At 35.5% G+C, this 19,801-nt stretch overlaps 1 protein-coding gene across 1 annotated transcript in view; it reads right to left on the reverse strand.

Annotated features, from left to right (window-relative positions):
* Positions 1–19,801, reverse strand: part of LRP1B (LDL receptor related protein 1B) — a 1,933,320-nt gene that overhangs the window by 1,469,359 nt on the left and 444,160 nt on the right. The window lies entirely within an intron of this gene.

Here is a 19,801-nt window from a genome sequence, read left to right on the forward strand (position 1 = left end):
TAACCTTTTAGCTTTTGGCTATGGTCTTACTCCCTCCAACTAGTCATTCACAAGGTTTTCAGAATGACCTTCTTCAAATGCAAATCTTGTCATTTTATTCACTTGCTTAAATCCCTTTAATGTCTCCCCACTGCCTAAAGAATAAAGTTTAAATTGCTTAGATGAATAAGGAAGAGCCTTGAGCCCAGCTATCACTTACCTTTTCAGTTACATCTCACGAAATAAACTCCCACACCATCACAGTTACCTGGCTTGGAGGCTCTCAAATATGTTAAGCTTTTTCACAACTGCATGCTTCATGCAGTTGCTAATGCCGAAATGGCCCTCCTCTTTTCTGCTTGCCTAAACACAAGTAAATGTTCTGTCTGGTCTTGGCATGATAGTCAAGACTACTATGAAGCATTTCTTAAATACTCAACTACCAGCTCATTCTTTTCTCCATGTCTCTGTTGTGTGTACTTCAAACTAGAACCTACAGTGCTTCATTGCACTTATTACTTTATATATCTGCCTTTATTTTATTACAACCTGAGTCTAGTGACCATGTCTTTTACCCATCTTTGTAGTCCTAGAACTTGTCATAATATTTTGCCTATAGTAGGAACTCAGTATTTGTTGACTGACTTAAATAACTAAGGAGGCTCAAATTGCCAGCTAAGGAGGTTGGCAATTAGATCTTGAAATAGGAAAAAAAAAAATAACCTTTATTAAGCACTTACTGTAAGCCAAAGACAACACTGAATCCATTTTAATTGATTAATTAATCTGTAGATTATCTGAGAGGAGAACAGAGGAAAGGCAATAAATACAGTGAATAAAAATTCTAGTAATATAATCAACCTTGGAAATCTAGTAAACTAAAACGCTAACAAGAATAGCAATACATTTAATTAAATGAAAGCAATTTAAGCTATATAAATTGTACAGATTCATGACTATATTTAGCAGTTAGAATTTTCTTAACACCAGAACCTCTTTCCATACAAAAGATATTTAAAACATTGTATTGAAAACAGAGAGAAGATAAAGATACTTAAGGAAAACAGTTAAAAGGTAATATCCGTTGCCAATATGCTTTAATCTGGCAATTATTTTTAATGAGATGATTTTTTTATTTTTAAAATGACATTTACTTTTATTTTGGTTTCAGGGCATTTGTGTTTGTAGTAAGTTTCAGTTTTTTTGTTTTTTGGTTTTTTCTTTTTTTTTTAATATTTCTTAAGGGCCCCTCTGCCTATCTCCTCAGCATTATGAAATGCTGAGAGCCTTTGGATGATAACAAGTGCTGCAAACTGCAGGTGAATGGGTCTTAGAATTTTTCATATTTCTTAAGGGCCCCTCTGCCTATCTCCTCAGCATTATGAAATGCTGAGAGCCTTTGGATGATAACAAGTGCTGCAAACTGCAGGTGAATGGGTCTTAGAACCATACAAACAGCAAACAAAAGCATTTTATAATAACAAAGATAGAGACTGGGGAGTCCTTATGAATATGTTATTAAGCACCTGCACTCCAGTTCCCAAACTGGAGCTATTTGAAAGGAAGGGATGCTAACTTTCAGCCAGAATTGATGTCTGTAGCGAGACTGTGGTTTTTTGGGTTTTTTTTTTTTTTTTACAGCTAAATTACCGCAACTGAAATATGCTACTTTCCCCCAATACCTATTTGAGTGCTGAAGTCTCACCGTACAGCTAATCCTATTCCAGCCATATACCTGGGTAGGCAGAAAGGGTTTGACCTCCGAAACATTGTCATTTTCTATGCTGGGAGTTTTTTGTTTAAGAAATGAAAATGATCATCTGAAAGACAAAGCCTAGCACAGAGATAGGTGTGTTGGAATGTACTATTCAGAGGAAAGAGTGTAGCAATAAAATGCAGGTGGCATAAGAGAAAAGTGGGTAAAATAATCAGATGTCAGAACGGAGAGACCTGTGGGGGAATACTTTGAGGAGGACTTGCCCAGTTCCTTCAAGCCTGTAAAGAAAGTCTGAGTTTGAGCAAATATGGAGATGGTATTTAGAAACCCTAATCTCCACGGCTTAGGAAAACCCAGCAGAAGCAGCATGTCAGCTGGATCCAGACTCACCTGCTGTGAAGGCCAGCATGGCACTAAAAACAAGAGCTGTTTGAAAGAAAAAAATGCTAACTTTCAGCCAAAATTGAGAAATTGCTCGTTTTAAACTAAACTAAATTATGTACTGGTAGAAAGAGAAGAGCTATTGAAAGGGAACAGGGCATCTGGGTTTGGGATGCTGGAGACTCGGGGCGCTCTCCTCCCTCAGCCTCTCTAGGGGCAGGTTGTTTTTGGAACAAAGGCTAAGTGAGTTAAGTCTGGGTTTCTAATGTTCTGCTCTTTAATTGGTGTGCCATCTCCCAGGCTGAGTATAAAACTGCCTTCCTCCTTCCATAATGGCTCTAGATGGGGCTGAAATATGTACTAGTGACAATGGCAGTGAAGAAACTCATGGATGCTCTTATGGGTTGAATTTTGCCTCTCAAAAAGATATGTTGGAATCTTAACCCCCTGTACCTGTGAATGTAACCTTATTTAGAAATAGGATCTTTTCAAATGTACTCAAGTGAAGATGAGGTCATTAGGGTAGGCCATAATCCAACATAGTGGTGCCCTTGTAAAAAGAGGGAAATTTGGACAGAGACACAGAGATGGGAATATCCTGTGAAGACACGAGACACAGAAGGAAGACAGCCACATGAACATAAAGGCAGAGACTGGCCTTATTCTGCCATAAATCAAGCAATGTCTGGGGCTCCCAGAAGCTAGAAGAAGCAAGAAAGGATGTTCTCCTAAAGGTCTTGGAGGAAATAGCCCTGCCAACACCTTTTAGATTGTAGTCTCTCGATCTGTGAAACGATAAATTTCTCTTGGTTTAAGCCATCCAGTTTGTGGTGTTTTGTTATGGCAGCCCCTAGAGATGGCAACCTCATCACAGGAGTAATAGCAACTCACTACAGTGGCAGCAGTAGAGATCAGCAGATGAGCCTCTGAGCTTCCCAGGAATCATTTGTAATTAACTCTTCTCAGAGGGGTGATAGCAGTTAAGACACCTACCTTTTTCAAAGGGGACTTCTTTTAAGAATTCCAGTGACACCAGAATATGTCTCCTAATTCACTGGAGGAATGACCCCAAGGAAGAGACAACATTCTTTCTAATAGAGACTTATGAGATGCAGAATAATGGAAGCAGCTTGGAAACGGAACTTAGATTTCCTCTGGACTCTCAGAGTAGTGAAGTCTTCATCTAAATCCTACCACAAGGCCAGTCTTCTCCTAGGTAGGGAGGGAACCACGTTCTCCGAGGTGGACAGATTTTTCTGAATATGGATGTTGCCAACATCCCAGCTATGGCTTACTAAAGACTTGTTGCTTATTAGGATACAGAGCTTCTTAAAAGTCAGAGAAGCCCTCTTCAGGGTATTGTGGGAATAGGTCTTAAAATACAAAATGTATTTTTCACCTTCAAGAAAGACAATAAATTATTGGCTTAAGGGGAAAAATTCATGTAATAAGGCTGGCAGACCCCCAGTTTGGTCTAGTTTACTCCATTATTTTATATATAAGAAAACCAAGGTCTGTGGAATTACATAATTTTAGGCAACACTGGTTTCCTGTCTCGTGCTTTCTCACATTCATAGTACAACATATCACTTGCAAATCATGTTAGAGCTCTTCTGGTTGATGCTAATGTTGCTCCAGTTATTGACATTGGCTCATATTAAGTCATCCTGAGAAGTAAACTGTCTTCCAGTACTTCACTTAAACATCTTAGACAAAAGCACCTAGGTTAAAAACCTCATGTATTTTTATTTCTCATAAGAGATCCACTGCTTTGGGTCATCATGATAGAGTTTGCTGTCCTCTCAATACATCTCAGTTTCCATCACATTTTCAGTCACTTCTTTAGGCTAGTTTTAAAATCCGGTTGGCAGAATTACTATAATTTCTTTTTTTTTTTTTTTTTTTTTTTTTTTAAACCAGCTGATCCTCTCTTGCAAAGAGACAAACAGTCTCCAAGAAGGAGAAATTATGCTGTGTATAACGTTATCCGCAAATCAATATTACTCATCATGTTTCAGGAAATAAAGTTACTATGGACATATAGGAACATTACAGATTTCTACATTAGTCTTAGGAATAGGTATTCAAAATGGTAGAAGTAAAAGAAAAAAAATTTACATTATGCTAAATTAAGCCCAATTCTCTCACAACTGGCAAGTCTATTTCTGGATCTCCTAGTCTCCCAGTAGTAGAGACATGCTTTAAACATCAAGTGAAATCAGAAAAATTTTTTAACACATGCACATATACACACATACACTGCAGAACTGTGCACAGTTTAACAGGTTATACACTGCACAACTCCAGGGCACACAGTTTTCATCACAGTCAATGAAAATGTATCACCTTCTGATGGAAATCTCACAACCAACAAGCGGGTCACAGTGACCTTATGAAATATATATCTGAACAAAAGGAAAATAAAATTGTCAGTTCTTTGAAGAAGGTAAGAGTCATCTGAGTTTTATGACACAGTTTAAGTTAATAAGCTACATCATATTCTAAGGTTAAAGTTATTAGAAAACGTCATTCCTAAGCAGGACAAGAAGATTTCATAATTCTTCTTCCACTTCTAAATTTTTATTCCTTGATAAGTCTCTTTCATATAAAACTACTAAAGGGCTAGAGCTGCAAAAATGTCTACTGCAAAATATTGACATTCTCCCTCCTTTATACTCAATCCTATTCAAATTGCATGTGATTAGTAAACACCTGTATTTGTAAAAAAAAAAAAAAAAAAAAAAAATTAGAAGTGTAAAAGGCAAGAGGGTCTGCTTTTAATATTTTTTTCAACTTGGAACAAACCACTACAATATTCAATTTTTATTACACACACCTTCACACAGACACATGCACACTCATAAAGCAGGACTATAAATCAACACCTACTCTCTACCCAAAACTGAGCGGCAGCAGCAATAAAAAGCTAAAGTATCATTTGTGACCTTAATTGAAAATGGAATAAACAACCCCCAAAAATCTCAGGAGAAGATTAAAATAATACTAAAAATTTTACATGGTATCTGAAGATAAAAATAAAGTGATTAAAAATGTGTCTTTTTGTTCTGTTGTCCTTTCTCTAAGTGCTAATCAGATTGATAATCTCCTAGGAATGCTTATCCTACTTTGCTAAACCTTTCATTAAACAAAACCTGGGGTACAGAAAGACCTAATGACACCTAAATCCAAAATAAATAAACGAGTAAATAAAAACACATAGATACATGCCTATAAGACAGACATTTTTTTCATCATCTCATTTCAGAAGACAAATACTTGCATATTGTTTTGTAGTAGTAAGTGGAGCATTATAGAAATCTGAAGAGAGCTGGCAGTAGGTTTCCATTCTGTTTCTAGTCTATAACACTGGTGTGACTCCCAGCAAATAACCTACCTAGACCTCAGTTTCTTCATCTGAGGAATGAGGTAAACACTTTCTTCATTTTAAAGGTTTTTTTTTTTAAGATTTTTTTTTATGTGGACCATTTTAAAATTCTTTATTGAATTTGTTACAATAATGCTTTTTTTTTTTTTATGTTTTGGTTTTTTTAGCCACGAGGCATGGGGGATCTTAGCTCCTTGACCAGGGATCGAACCCATACCCCCTGCATTGGAAGGCAAAGTCTTAACCACTGCACTGCCAGGGAAGCCCCACTCTTTACTTTTGAGGTTGTCTAAAGTATATAATATAATGAAACTTTTCTGGCATTTTTACTACTATTAAAATTTTTTATCAATACTAAAGAATAAAGAATATGCAGCAGTTGCTTAAAATACTATAGCAAGGGAAAGGCTTATCCTAACAGAATAACTTACTTGCTCACATGCCTGGACTCCACTGAACCCATTTTGTTCACCCTTCCTGAAATATATTTTCTGACTGAGCTTAGAACAATGTGTCTTTTCCTCCTCAAAGCATAGCTCAAGACTCATTTCCTTTATGAAGTCTGTCCAGATTAAACACTGTATGAATCAAATTACTGGCAACATTCCTATAACATATATGAAGCGGTATCCTGTAAAATTCACCACAAATCAATTTTGGACTGAGGTAAGGCATAATAAGAAAGCAAAAGAGTAAAAAAATAATGGGCTTGTGAATACTTAGAAGAGGGAATTTCAGATCTTAAAAACCATTATTGTTTCATTAATTGAAATCAAATCAATCTAATGCCATATCTGCTTTGGAGATATAACTGGTACATCTTGGACATGACATTGTTATATTTTTATTTTAGTAAGATATCCAATAAAGTTTCCCATGAAATCTTTATCACAAGGGTGATAACTGTTGAATAGTGGCCAACAGTCTGGAATAAGGACAATGGGGGGGTCCCCTAGGAGGTTCACTTCCGTTCATACTTCAATGTAATCAGTATAATACACTAATTAGTAACATGGCTGGGAATATAGAAAATATCCTCATGAAATTTGCAAATGTAACACACTAGGACAACAGATAGTGTGCTGAAAAACAGAATTATATATTTTTTAAATCCCAAAGAATTAAAAGCCAAAAATAAGATTAAACATACATAAATGTCAACTTTTATACTTAAGAAGACTCAAATGTGAGATTAATATCTTTAAGGCATGGCTGCCAAAATACAGACATGAATGGTACTCGTCCTTTGCAAATAACAATGACCCATAGTTGGCTTAAAAGCACTGAAAATAATTTTGCGGAGCATCCTTCATGTTGGAAAAAACCCAGAAGCCAAAAGTCTGTGAAAGGGGAGATAAAACATCTTTCCCAAAAAGGAAAACCCTGTCCCCCTATTCTTCCTTGCCATAGCTAAGTCAGGCTAGACTACTGCAAAAGATTTTATTAACCACTAAGTGGAACCGAAAGAGAACTGGAAAGGATATAAAGAATATACAAACATGGGTCTTCGATCAATTACCACAAGTTAATACGGGATCAAAGAAATACTCCAGCCTAAATACGAAATACTCCATCCTAAATATGGAAACCACTTGCTGTACAAAGCTCTTTAGCCACATTATATATTGAAATGAAATGTTAAAATTGGTCTAAAAACCCAGCTCCACAAACTGAGTAAAACTGTTTTTATCTAATCTAATATTTTGTAGTGGATAAGGAGGTTTTTGAAGCCTATATAAGCATATTTATAACATTAAATATGCTCAGGTAGCAACAGAAATTGTAAAATTGGTGGTAAACTGTATATATGACTATGATTACAACACTGCTAGAATATGCTCTTAAGAGAAACTTCCTAAAAGTGTTTTGAAAGGAAGCATTCTATAGCCTTCAAAAGACTATGTTTGGATGGTAGGCACAGAGTGATTTTTCTGTTTTGCTTTTATGTATTGTCTAAGTTCTACTTTATAATTAAATAAAGATAATAACTTACATCAATTACTCTTTGTATGTAGTGTACTTGTTGCTCTACTTGCATTATCTTTGCAATGACTCATTTAATTCATGCTAAGAGATCATGAAATAGTTACTCCAATTATCTTTATAGATGAAGAAACTGAGATGCATGAAACTATCTAGATTGACTGTGAACATTAAGCATTATACTATTAATGACAATAATAACTATACCTAGTAGTGAGACTGATTCAAAAATCTGGCAGTTTACCTCTAAAGTGCAAACTCTTAATTACCCTATAATATAAAATGATGCCCAACCTAGTTTGGTTTACAAGTCAGAATGCCTCATTATGCCATAATTTATAATCAACAACTTAAAGCATCTATGTCCTACATTTCATATGCCGAGATAGCTAGACAATACCTATTCCCAAAGTACTGATACACTGTTAACAGTGTGACCTTACACAAATTGTATAACAATGAATCTAATTATTTTCAGGTGAAGAATTAACACATACCATGTAGAGTTTTTATGATAAAAATAACATGCATGAAAGGCCTATATCAATGACTATATTGTTGTTGTTTGGGAGAGTCATTGTCCCCATGACTCTAAACACTGTTTTCTAAGAAAAATGCCCAACTTTATTTGTTCCTTTATTACAGGAGGTAGATAGATGTTTCAATAAGTGGAACTTCTTCCACTTAACAAGCACTCACTTATCAATCCTGAACAAATCTGAACCCAGCCCAGGGCCCTATATATGGGCTGCGATAGAAGGAATACTCCAGACCCATCTATCTCACCCCAGGTATTATCCTGTTGATATTATTCTGTAGTTTAGCATTTATAAACTTGGTTGATGTGGTACCACTAGAACAAATTCACATGGGTTGAGAGTTTCATTCGTCATCATTAACAGGGAGAATACAATGGTTTCCATTCTAGAAGCATTCTGGCCTTTCCCAAAGAAGATGGCCTTTGGCTGTAGATGTCCAAACGGAAGAAAAGATCCAGGGCTTTTGAGTGCCCTGACTTATGCGGATGAAACAAATTGCTGCAATCACTTCTGCATTGATACAACGAGGTGTTATCTCCCAGAAATAGTGGCTTTTATTGCTGCTAAGGGGCTGCTGTATTCTTTAAGAAGGAATGATTCCAACACAGACATGAATGCTCAAACCCTTATAATAAAATCTTTAGGCTTAATTTTATTGTCTAAATCTGTAATCAGAGAGTGGAATAGAAATATTTTTAGAAAACAAGTTTAGAAAAAGAAATTTTATACAAAAAGTAAATTGGCCCTTTATAGTAAGTTCTCCAAATGTTCCCAAAGATTTTTTAATTCCCTCATTACACATTTGGGAAATTGAAATGAATATGAAAACCTTGATTTCAATTCAGGCTTGATATGAGAAACTAGGCCTTTTAAACTTTTAACCAGATTTTCTAATGTACAGGTATGTAATTATAAAGGGAATCCTATTGCCCTAGATTTTTATTACTTTACTTCATTGACAAACAGATTTAAGCAATTAACTCCAGAGATGAAAACAACACAAATCCATTGGGTTACTGGATATGTCTGAGGCCTGTGTTGACACAAAGAAATGACACTATTCATGAGTATAGCGGGTGAAAAACCTGTATTTATAGTTATCATAACTGAATCTAAATATTGGAGTATTACTATCAAACCTAAACTTGAATGACAGCATTTGATAAATGAGTCGATAAAAACAAGTCAGGATCTTGATTGGTGAGGCATGTATATATATATTCCATCAATGTTTAAACAGGGCAATTTTACTTACATGAGTGAGCTGGGGAGGGTAGAAATAAGAGAATATTATAAAGAACAAAATTGAGTCCGACTCATGGAGGGTGGAACATATGAAGGAAACTTGGGTAAATACACAACAGGGACAAGGTTGGCACTAACTGATAGTCTAAGTTATAAACCTTGTATGAGGCATGCTTTTAACATGTGTTAAACTACATTGAGGATTGGAGGGGACAGTAATTATAACAATGCCTAGATGCCTGAGAAATTTGTCACTAACTGAACCAGACTGTCAGTGAGGTGATTTTTTTTTCTACTACCATAAAGGTATGAAATGAAACTACTGTGTAATACTCATGGTCTTAAGCTAGTAATCTAAATTAGGCTAAGTGTTGGTAAATTCAAATGAGGACTCAGTGAGGGGATTACAATGTCAATGTTTTTTTTTTTTTTAACCAATTCTGAGGAAGAGCTAAAACATGTCTGGTATATCTCAGTATAAATATATACTGTAACTTATTTTCAGAATGAGGCACCAACTTTTTTCATGGAATCCCTACAGGTATAATAAACTTAGGGATCTCTTCACTGGGTTCTTCTTTTCTAAAATTTCATTGTTCCTGTTCATGCTACCTGGAAGATAGCCCTGCTCCACTTATGATGATTAGCCCTCCATTTCTAGAAAGATGTTTTTGATTAAAAAGAAGTTTGCAGGTGACATCAGGCATCCCTGAATTTAAGGGATTTCTTATCCTCAATACTGAAGCTGGATATTAATTCCCAATCCAATCTTTATATAATTGTTTCCCTTTAAACCTAAAAGGACAAGAAAAAAAAAGCTCCTCATCCCTGGAGTCTGCTGCTAGTCCTTTCAAGTCCTTCAAGCATCAGTAATCATTTTATTATTGCACTCACTTCTAAAGAAAAGCAAAAAGAAACTCCACCACATATTCTCTCAAAGCACCATAAATATTCTACTGTACTATTTGATCACAGTAGTTTGAATAAAGCAATGTATCTGTGAGATAAGTATGATTATATCAGATATATATAGATGTATTTTTTAAACAGTGAAAAATTTAAAGTATGTTGCATGATGGTAGCTGAAATGAGAATAGTTCTATGAATTCTAGGTTTTTTCATTTATTTTCTTTCCAGAAAATGTAAGAATATCAGTGTTAGAAAAGATTCATCAGAAATACATAATTAGTGGAAGATAAAAGATTTATGTAGCTAAAAATAATGATTAGGTGATTAGGCAGCATTTTCAAAATTTTTAGATGAATTTCCATGATAAAATTTTTACAGCATTTTTGAATCATTTTACTATAATCCCTAATATTAAGATTATCCACCAGTTACAGAAATATTTAAACTTTTAAGGATTTAGATGTAGGCAATGACAATTACTTCATACTCTCCCCTTCTATAAGAAATGCTTTACTTATTTTTGGCATTTTTAAATGGAATCATATGTTGGAGGAAACAGTTAACAAAAAAATGTATCAAATAAATTCAGTATACTTGTCTTTAAGTTCCTTTTTCTAGAAATTATATTACCAGAGGGAATTGGTGACAATATCCTACAGTTACTGTTTGAATTTGTAGCACTTAAAAATTTAACTGTAGAAAATTCAACTGAATAAATGTGCTTTAATATTAAAAACATTTAAAACATGCTTCTAGAGTAGTTCACTGCAAAGTTACCTCTTAAGATCTTTTTATATCAATGGAGTCTTAGAATATGTTGAATACCAAGATAAATACGCTGTGAATTAAGAGTTTACCAACTACAGAAAATTACACAGGCTAGTTCCAAGAACTGGAGATTATGAATGACTGATGTGCTAATTGGAAGGCTATTTCATAAACTAGAAAACAGAGTAAATTAGATATAGCAGAACTAAACAACTAACTAAATCAAATGAAGAGTTCCCTATCTTTGCCTCTACCCCACTACAAAGTATTTTCATTATCAATTACTCCTGAACAGACTATTTAGAAGAGGGAAGTGCATTACTTTAAAGTTCGTCTCAAAAAACAAGTAACTGAAGAACAGAAAAAGTATCTGAATATTTGCTAGCAAGGATCTAAGCACAGTATTTACATAGGCTTGAAAACTGGGAATGCAAGTTTCATATTTTAACATCAAGCATTACTGAGTTTTTTTTTTTTTTTTTTACACTTAAAGAGCAGTTTCTTGTGTTATTTAAATTGTTTCAAATTAATGTATTTAGGACAATCTGTCTTACAAGATTTTCAAATTTCACAATAAACAGTAATCTTTGTAACTGATTAAAATGGGCTTCATAATTTCTGGAAAAATAAGTGACAGATGACTTTTCCCCAATATACATTAAGCTCAGTGAAAAATCAAATGAGCTGGTATTTTGTACATAGAGGAATATAATTTGTTTTTGTATTAGTACTAGTCTTGACCTAAGTATTTACAAATCAATACTAATTTTAAATTTAATGGCATCCATAAATGTCTTTATGTAGGAAGTTTAATTTTTGTGTAGTTACAAATGTGTTTTTAAGTATATGGGGAATTTTTAAAGGGCAGAAGAGAATTTAAAGGTGCTATTTACATAAATGTAAAAGCCCCTAAAGTGAAGAAATCTTTTATAAGAAACTCCAAATAGTTGCTTGACTATGGAGGTCTGGAGTAATAAGCAAGCAGTTTTCCTGCTAATAATTAGACATCTGAACACTGCCCTGAAAGAGTTTAAGCACTTGATGCTGCTCTTTTGGGTACCACTACCTGGATCCCCATTTAATTTACTTTTTATCCTACCTCTGCCTCAGCCTGGTGTCTGTTCTAAGTTCTGCCCATACCAGTGTTTCTCAGGGGGAGCTGCGAATTAGAGTGACCTCGGTAGCTTTGAAAATGTTCACTGTCCAGGCCACACTCCAAACCAAGTAAATCTGAATGGTGGGCTGTGTGTGTAGTGGTGGTAAAGGTGGGAGGGTCAGGCATTGATATTTTTTAATACGCCAGATGACTCCAAAGTGCAGCCAAGCTTCAGAATCATTCCCCTTGACAATTTTTTTTTTAAATAATTTCTCCTGTTCAAGTTGTATTCTCCACAGACCCCATAACCTGCTTCATTTTCTCATCTGCAACCACATGTGCCTACCAGTTTTCATAATACTCATCTCGTCCATATCCTGAGTACACCTTTGGGTCAAGCCTAGCTTATCAGGTCCATAAGAACAGCTGATTCTTTTTCACTTGAACTGTTTTCTTCAGACTACTGTAATAGTCTAGTAACCTGCCTCACTTTTTTCACTCTTGTCCTATCCAACCATTCCCCCACAGCAGTCAGGGTAACATTTTTAATATGAAAATAGCATCGAGCTACTTCCTTATTGAAAACTCTCCAGATGACTTCCCACTGAGATCTCAATTCACAGACTCCATGCAAACGATACTTTCCCTGACCCTCTGGCGAACGCTGTCCCTCAGTTGAGATCACTCTTTAAAATCACCCTATTTTCTTCAGAGCACTTATTTCTAAGTATATCTTATTTGCTTGTTCTTCAAATCTCAACATAGAATTTCCGCACCACAAAGTCAGGTAATTTGTCCAGCCCAATCAACTTGTAACCCTAATATCCAGGACTGTGGTACATACACAGAATAGGTACTTTAACTGAAAATTTCCAAAAGAGAAGAACAAGTCACTTTGAATTCAGACTTCTCCATGAGAGGCCATAGCTACCTAGTCATAGCCCCTCCAGCATGCTCTGAACTATTGCAACTATAGTTACCCGTTGGTCACCAGAGAAAATGTATATAGTTTTTGCTTCTCATTTTTATCCACGAATGCAAAATAAGAAACTTAAAATTCATAAGCCATATCCCTAGAGTCTTCCTGAGAATCTCATTTCCTGGAGACTGTCCCCAGGCTCTTACCTTTTTGATATCTAGGATTTGTATGGCAGTGAATAAAACCCCCAGACACATTAGTTCCCATTAGCATGGATAATTGAGAGTTAACAAGGTACTACTGTCTTGCCAGGTGAGCAAGCTACTTCCTTTAAGGAATTAAAGATGTTACAGATTTGGAATTGCATGGATTCTTGTAGTCAGCAAGAAATATTTAAAGCAACACAAATTTCAAAGAATGTATTGATAACCTGATGACTCAGACATTTATGTATCTCTCAAAATATCCGTTCACCAACATATAATAACCATATTTAGGAGAAGACAGTTTAGAACTTTGTCCAGCCTGCCAATGATAATTATACTGGAATGTGCAAGTGAATTGGCATCAGGATATAACCCCTGCCACATGTGTTTCAGAGGTCTCCCTGCTGAAATAGTTTGAATGGATTCCTCTAAAGATACGGAGTTAAACCAGCAATTCCACTCTTCATTAGCACCAAATAAAACTTCTTTTAACCCAACAGCTGTAACCAAATTACATTAGACAGAAGGGTCAGTAACTCTAGCCTGCAATTGATTGTATGAAATGTGAGAAAGGGCAGACAGCAGAAGCAAAAAGAACTACTATCCAGCAGCCTGTGGAACAAAAACCACATTCACAGAAAGATAGGCAAGATGAAAAGGCAGAGGGCTATGTACCAGATGAAGGAACAAGATAAATCCCCAGAAAAACTAAATGAAGTGGAGATAGGTAACCTTCCAGAAAAAGAATTCAGAATAATGATAATGAAGATGATCCAAGACCTCAGAAAAAGAATGGAGGCAAAGATCGAGAAGATGCAAGACATGTTTAACAAAGACCTGGAAGAATTAAAGAACAAACAGATGAACACCACAATGACTGGAATGAAAAATACACTAGAAGGAATCAAAAGCAGAATAACTGAGGCAGAAAAACGGATAAGTGACCTGGAAGACAGAATGGTGGAATTCACTGCTGTGAAACAGAATAAAGAAAAAAGAATGAAAAGAAATGAAGACAGTCCAAGAGACCTCTGGGACAACATTAAACCCAACAACATTCGCATTACAGGGATCCCAGAGGAGAAGAGAAAGGACCCAAGAAAATATAGTTGAAGAGATTATAGTCAAAAACTTCCCTAACATGGGAAAGGAAATAGCCACCCAAGTCCAGGAAGTGCAGAGTCCCATACAGGATAAACCCAAGAAGAAACACACCGAGACACATAGTAATCAAATTGGCAAAAATTAAACACAAAGAAAAATTAATGAAAGCAGCAAGGGAAAAACAAATAACATACAAGGGAACTCCCATAAGGTTAACAGCTGATTTCTCAGCAGAAACTCTAAAAGCCAGAAGGGAGTGGCATGATATACTTAAAGGGATGAAAGGGAAGAACAAACAACCAAGATGACTCTACCCAGCAAGGATCTCACTCAGATTCCATGGAAATATCAAAAGCTTTACAGACAAGCAAAAACTGAGAGAATTCAGCATCACCAAACCAGCTCTACAACAAATGCTAAGGGAACTTCTCTAAGTGGGAAACACAAAAGAAAAGGACCTACAGAAACAAACCCAAAACTATTAAGAAAATGGTCATAGGAACATACACATCAATAATTACCTTAAACGTGAATGGATTAAATGCTCCAACCGAAAGACACAGGCTTGCTGAACGGATACAAAAACAAGACCCACATATATGCTGTCCACAAGAGACCCACTTCAGACCTACGGACACATTCAGACAAAGTGAGGGGATGGGAAAAGATATTCCATGCAAATGGAAATCAGAAGAGAGCTGGAGTAGCACTACTCATATCAGATAAAACAGACTTTAAAATACGGAATGTTACAAGAGACAAGGAAGGACACTAAATAATGATCAAGGGATCAACCCAAGAAGATATAAAATTTATAAATATATATGCACCCAACATAGGAGCACCTCAATACATAAGACAACTGCTAACAGCTATAAAAGAGGAAATCGACAGTAACACAATAATAGTGGGGGACTTTAACACCTCACTTACACCAATGGACAGATCATCCAAAGTGAAATTAAGGAAACACAAGCTTTAAATGACACAGACCAAGTAGATTTAATTGATATTTATAGGACATTCTGTCCAAAAATAGATTTCTTCTCAAGTGCACACGGAACATTCTCCAGGATAGATCACATCTTGGGTCACAAATCAAGCATCAGTAAATTTAAGAAAATAGAAATCATATCAAGCATCTTTTCTGACCACAACACCATGAGATTAGAAATCAATTACAAGGAAAAAAACATAAACACAAACACATGGAGGCTAAACAATACGTCAATAACCAAGAGATCACTGAAGAAATCAGAGAAAATCAAAAAATACCTAGAGACATATGACAACAAAACACAATGATCCAAAACCTGTGGGATGCAGCAAAAGCAGTTCTAAGAGGGAAGTTTATAGCAATACAAGCCTACTTCAAGAAACAAAATCTCAAACAATCGAACCTTACACCTAAAGGAACTAGAAGAAAAAAACAACCCAAAATTAGCAGAAGGAAAGAAATCATAAAGATCAGAGTAGAAATAAATGAAATAGAAAACAATAGAAAAGATCAATAAAACAAAAAGCTGGTTCTTTCAGAAGATAATATTGATAAACCATTAGCCAGACTCATCAAGACAAAGAGGGAGACGACTCAAATCAATAAAATTAAATTCAAAAAGGGAAGTTACAACAGACACCGCAGAAATACAAAGCATCTTAAGAGCCTACTGCAAGCAACTCTATGCCAATAAAATGGACAACCTGGAAGAAGTGGACAAATTCTTGGACAGGTATAACCTTCCCATCACTGATGAACATAAACTCAAAAATCCTCAACAAAATACTAGCAAACAAAGTGAACACATTAAAAGGATCAGACACCATGAACAAGTGGGATTTATCCCAGGGATGCAAGGATTCTTCAATATACTCAAATCAATGTGATATACCACATTAATAAATTGAAGGAAAACCATATCATCATCTCAATAGATGCAGAAAAAGCTTTTGACAAAATTCAACACCCATTTATGATAAAAACTCTCCAGAAAGTGGGCAGAGGGAACCTCTCTTAACATGATAAAGTCCATATATGACAAATCCACAGCAAACATTCTCAATGGTGAAAAAAATGAAAGCATTTCCTTTAAGATCAGGAACAAGACAAGGACATCCAATTTCACCACTATTATTCAACATAGTTTTGGAAGTCCTAGCCACAGCAATCAGAGAAGAAACAAAAGAAATACAAATTGGAAAAGAGGTAAAACTGTCACTGTTTGCAGATGACATGATACTATACACAGAGAATCCTAAAGATGCCACCAGAAAACTACTAGAGCTAATCAATGAATTTGTTAAAGTTGCAGGATACAAAATTAATGCACAGAAATCTCTTGCATTCCTATACACTAATGATGAAAAATCTGAAGGAGAAATTAAGGAAACAGTCCCATTTACCATTGCAACAAAAAGAATAAAATACCTAGGAATAAACCTACCTAAGGAGACAAAAGACCTGTATGCAGAAAGCTATAAGACACTGATGAAAGAATTTAAAGTTGATATAAAAGATGGAGAGATATACCATGTTCTTGGATTGGAAGAATCAACATTGTGAAAATGTTTATACTACCCAAAGCAATCTACAGATTCAATGCAATCCCTATCAAATTACCAATGACATTTTTCACACAACTAGAACCAAAAATTTCTCAATTTGTATGGAGACACAAAAGACCTCGAATAGCCAAAGGAGTCTTGAGGGAAAAAAAACAGGTGGAAGAATCAGACTCCCTAACTTTAGACTATACTACAAAGCTTCAGTAATCAGGACAATATGGTACTGGCACAAAAACAAATATAGATCAATGGAACAAGATAGAAAGCCCAGAGATAAACCCACACAGCTATGGTCAACTAATAAAGGAGGCAAGGATATACAATGGAGAAAAACAGTCTCTTCAATGAGTGGTGCTGGGAAAACTGGACAGCTACATGTAAAAGGATGAAATTGGAACACTCCTTAACACCATACACAAAAATAAACTCAAAATGGATTAGAGACCTAAATGTAAGAATGGACACTACAAAAACTTAGAGGAAGAGCATTCTTTGACAAATCACTGTAAGATATTTTTTGATCTATCTCCTAGAGTAATGGAAATAAACAAAAATAAACAAACGGGACCTAATAAAACTTCAAAGCTTTTGCACAGCAAAGAAAACCATAAACAAGATGAAAAGACAACCCTCAGAATGGGAGAAAATATTTGCAAATGAATCAACGGACAAAGGATTACTCTCCAACATATATAAACAGCTCATGCAGCTCAATATTAAAACAAACAACCCAATCAAAAAATGGGAAGATCTAAATAGACATTTCTCCAAAGAGGACATACAGATGGCCAAGAGGCACATGAAAAGCTGCTCAACATCACTACTTTTAGAGAAATGCAAATCAAAACTACAATGAGGTATCACCTCACACCTGTTAGAATGGGCATTATCAGAAAATCTACAAACAACAAAAGCTAGAGAGGGTGCGGAGAAAAGGGAACCTTTTTGCACTGTTGGTGGGAATGTAAATTGATACAGCCACTATGGAGAACAGTATGGAGGTTCCTTAAAAAACTAAAAATAGAATTACCATAATCCAGCAACCCCACTACTGGGCATATATCCAGAGAAAACCATAATTCAAAAAGACACATGCACCCCAGTGTTCATTGAAGCACTATTTACAGTAGCCAGGTCATGGAAGCAACCTAAATGCCCATCAACAGATAAATGGATAAAGAAGAGGTGGTACATATATACAATGGAATATTACTCAGCCATAAAAAGGAACAAAATTGAGTCTTTTTTTTGAGATGTCGATGGATCTAGAGACTGTCATACACAGTGATGCAAGTTAGAAAGAGAAAAACAAATATATATTAACGCATATATGTGGAACCTAGAAAATGGTACAGATGAACCGGTTTGCAAAGCACAAATTGAGATACAGAAGTAGAGAAAAAACGTATGGACAGCAAGGGGGAAAGCCGCAGGGAGGTGGGGGTGGTGGTGGGCTGAATTGGGAGATTAGGATCGACATGTATACACTGATGTGTATAAAATGGATGACTAATAAGAACCTGCTGTATAAAAAAATAAATTTAAAAAAGAAATAAATGCAAAGTACCTAATTATAAAATAGCTGCCTGAAGGAAAAAAAAAAAAAAAGAAACTTGAGATATCCAACGTTCTTTAATTATATCAATTACATCCCTTGAAAGACTAATATGAAATAGCCACGTTTCTTGATCCTTTAAGACCTTGAAACAGATCTAGTTCAAGACCATTCACATTCTATTGTGCTTCCTTTCACCTTTTATTCAGCTGTTTTAGAGTGGAACTTAATGCAATAATATATATTGACAAATATTATGTTTAGTATTCTAGGAGTTTGGACTTAGAAATTTAGGAATTTGGAAGCTAGGAATTTGATTCCATTTATTTATTTATTTATTTATTTATTTATTTATTTATTTTTTTGTGGTATGCGGGCCTCCCTCTGCTGTGGTCTCTCCCATTGCGGAGGACAGGCTCCGGACGCGCAGGCTCAGCGGCCATGGCTCACGGGCCTCAGCCGCTCCGCGACATGTGGGATCCTCCCAGACCGGGGCGCGAACCCGGTTCCCCTGCATCGGCAGGCGGACGTGCAACTGCTGCGCCACCAGGGAAGCCCCAGGAATCAATTTCTTTGCCTGCTGATTTGTCTGAATAAGGCCCAGGCGGACGCGCAACTGCTGCGCCACCAGGGAAGCCCTGATTCCATTTATTTTTAAGGAAAAAAGATTTCCTCCAAAATATCTCATTTTCAGGATGAAATGTATGGTTCCTAATGCAGATTTGAATTTTCTTTTTTAATACAGGATAACCATACCAAACTCTTCTATCTTCTTATAATAGGAAAGGAATATAGGGGAGGGGAGGTTAACCCTCTCTTACTTCTGTGTAATGCAAAGGTTGCATTTGGATAATTCCTCATATCAGATATTTTACACTTGTTTTTGAAGTAATTATAGTGGAGAAGATTCATAGAATTTACTTCATACAGTTTTAAATTATGACCACAGATTGCTTAAAAGGGCAAATGGTAAACAGGGAATACAGGCTGTATAAAAGATGTGGTCATTAGTCTCCTTAATGTACAACAGATACTTACAAACCAATATAAATATTCTAATTTAAATACCTCAGTTGAAAATGATAAAAAATTTTAAATCAAGAAATAAACCACAAACTTGAGGAAAAATTTTAAACTAATAACAAGCACAAACACAAATGCATCTTACTTCAAATGTTATACTGGCAAAAATGAAAACAAAAACTACCTTGGTCCTCAGTATCTGTGGGTTCTGCAAAATATATTCAGCCAAAAATTTCCAGAAAGCTCCAAAAAGAAAAATTTGAATTCACTGCACAATGGCAACCATTTACATAGTATTTACAAATATTTACAAAGCATTTACTTTGTGTTTGGTATTATAAGTAATCTAGAAATTATTTAAAGTATAGGAGACAATGAGTAGATTATATGCAAATACTATACCATTTTGTATAAGGGACTTTAGCATCCA

This window comes from Physeter macrocephalus, chromosome 2, assembly GCF_002837175.3.
Source record: "Physeter macrocephalus isolate SW-GA chromosome 2, ASM283717v5, whole genome shotgun sequence".
Classification (NCBI taxonomy): domain Eukaryota; kingdom Metazoa; phylum Chordata; class Mammalia; order Artiodactyla; family Physeteridae; genus Physeter; species Physeter macrocephalus.